Here is a 2,527-nt window from a genome sequence, read left to right as displayed (position 1 = left end):
AGCTCCAGCGCAGCGTGGGGTGTAATGGATGGTGGTGCAGGGGAGAGACGGCAGGACGGTCCCGGAGGAAAGACGAACACTCACACGGGGGTAAGCTTTAGTACCTTTACTGGTGATGCTGCAGGCACGGTCCAGGGTACTCCAGGTGAAGGGCGCAATTTTGGACTCTCCCCAATGAGTGGGTATAGGGCCTCCTGATCCGTTGCTTTATTCTCTAAGCTTCTGACCTGCCTGGAGCTAGGCCTAGCTTGGTTACTGTCTCTCTTTGCACATGCTAACCTGGTGGTAAGGCCTTCTCTTTGGAGATCACCCTCCCTGGACACTGGGACCTCCGTGACTGCTAGCCCTGGTACTGTAATCAGCGTTTGGTGAACCTGGGACCTGTAGTCCTCCAGGGGTTCCAGTGGTTCCTACTGGGTGTAATGGGTCCCTGTAGGCACGGACCTGGTGTCCGGTATATATATCAGGGTGAGCCTGGTATGCTCCTCTGCCCCCTAGCTACTTCTTCCTTCTCCTCTCACCTTCGGCCCACTCAAGGCCCTCACTAGGCCTTCACACGTGCTGTAGGCTTTGGCTCGCCTAAGCACTGCAGCCAGCGTGCTGCTCTCTTCACTGCTCTCTGAGCATCAGCGCGCTCTCTGCTCAACTCTGAGCTCTGTTCCTCTCTGTCTCTAAGCAGGAACTAATCTCTAACGGGCTCCCTCTGCTGGTCTGAGGTGGTAGGGTGGAGGTGTGTGAATGTAGTGAGGGCCTCTTGTGGAGAAGTCCATCCATGCACCCTTCTGGGTTCTGTGGCACCAATGCGCAGCAGGGCGCCACAATATAAATAGAGAAGCCATCTTGAAAGTTGAGATCAGTCTGAGAGGAGAAGTAGAGGGAGCAGGAGCTCTGTAGGAGCTCTGGTCTGGCAGAGGACCTAGCCAGAGAGGCCCAAGACTGGAGAGAGAGAGAGGAGCAGGAAAGGCTCCAGGAACGTGGAAGGGACCCCAGGGGTACGGGAAGTGCTGGAGGCCATCCGTTTGCCTGAATCTACCAGGAGATGGAGGGGTCAGGTCGCACAGAGGGGACTGGTCCCTAAACTAGCAGAGTTCTTTAAGCCTCAACTAGGAAACCGGAGGCTGCAGTATTTCAGGTACTGCAGTCACAAGCCACATCTATCTCACCAAGAAGGTGGCCATAGAGGACCCAGGGGACAGAGAAGACGTCGCTCGGCAAGGTCCGTGGTCACTGGATTGGGACACTAGGTGTGAGGTGCAGAGGGAACACACAGAAGGGGGACCCGTTACGTACACCGGAGAGACCTGGGAGTTTGCTGAACCCCTCCCTGAGTAAGCACAGGACGCCGTGGGAAGTTACTCTGGTACTGGTAACTGGAAGTCTAAGAAAACCGTGAGTAAACCCTGAGGACAGCACCTTACTGTCTCTGTGATCATTATCTGTGCCATCCTCTGCACTACACCATAGCAGCAACATCTACACTGCCCTGGAGCTAAGCTCTACCTGTGGAGAGCTGAACCAACTGTGCTGCATTCACACCAGCTCCAGAGGACCTGCTCTGCAGCGGCGGCTCCCTTTAGCCGCATACCACAGGTGGCGTCACAAACTGTATTTAAAAACTATAAATCCCCTGTAAATAATATTCCCCTTTTTATTGACCGCCCTGGGTCACGGACCGGGTCACCGCCACTGTGACATCTCCCCTAGCAACGACCGGCCCGGCACCGAGTACCCCACGGCCGAGGGGGCGCGTCACTTGCATTAAGCGAGGCTGCACTCATCTAGTTGGAATTTGTCCGACCACATAATTGTGGTTGTGGCGCCCCTGAGGGTTCGACTGCCACAGGGATGCTGCACTTCTTTATTGGAGTGTAGTGTTCCTCCTCTGAGGTAAGACCAGTGTGATAGTCGTGACCCAACCTTTGCATCCAACACCACATTTCTCCACCAGAGGGAGCTAATATGCACTAGGTGCTGCTCCCCTGGTTACAGGGAGACTGGGGAACCAAGAGTTAGGGGAACCAGTTAGTGGGTGAGGGTGGAGAACTTACAAGTTAGTTACACTTTAGATTTCATATTTAATACAAAGCCATCTTTGATCTTGGTCCTTTCTGCTAGTCTTCGGCTGTTCTCTGTGCTGTCAAGTACTGTGTGTAAATGTGACCTCCCTCCTGGAGCGCAGATCCTGTGTGGGCCTGCGCCGGCAAGGGACAGAGCCCTCGTACCCTGGCCTTGGGACGAGTGGTAGGTTCTAGACCAGGAATGTCTCAACCCGGCCAAGGACCAGGATCAAGAAGGCCTGGAGCTTAACAGTGTGGCTCCACAGCAAATGGATCCCAGGCAGGATGCAGACGGAGCAGTGTACGCCACCTGTCCTCGCCAACCTGATATATTCAGAGGGACTCCGGCTGCAAGAGGGGTACCGGCCCCCGACACCCGACCTTGCTACTCTACATCCTGGACGGGAAAGCCCGGTAGGCCCAGAGGATCCCACCGGGTATCGGATGGAGCGGAGCTGCCACCCGTGCCC

The sequence above is a fragment of the Phyllobates terribilis genome, unplaced genomic scaffold (assembly GCF_046119375.1).
Source record: "Phyllobates terribilis strain yellow unplaced genomic scaffold, ASM4611937v1 Scaffold_9__5_contigs__length_417890890, whole genome shotgun sequence".
Taxonomy (NCBI): domain Eukaryota; kingdom Metazoa; phylum Chordata; class Amphibia; order Anura; family Dendrobatidae; genus Phyllobates; species Phyllobates terribilis.
Note: the sequence above shows the minus strand (reverse complement) of the source record.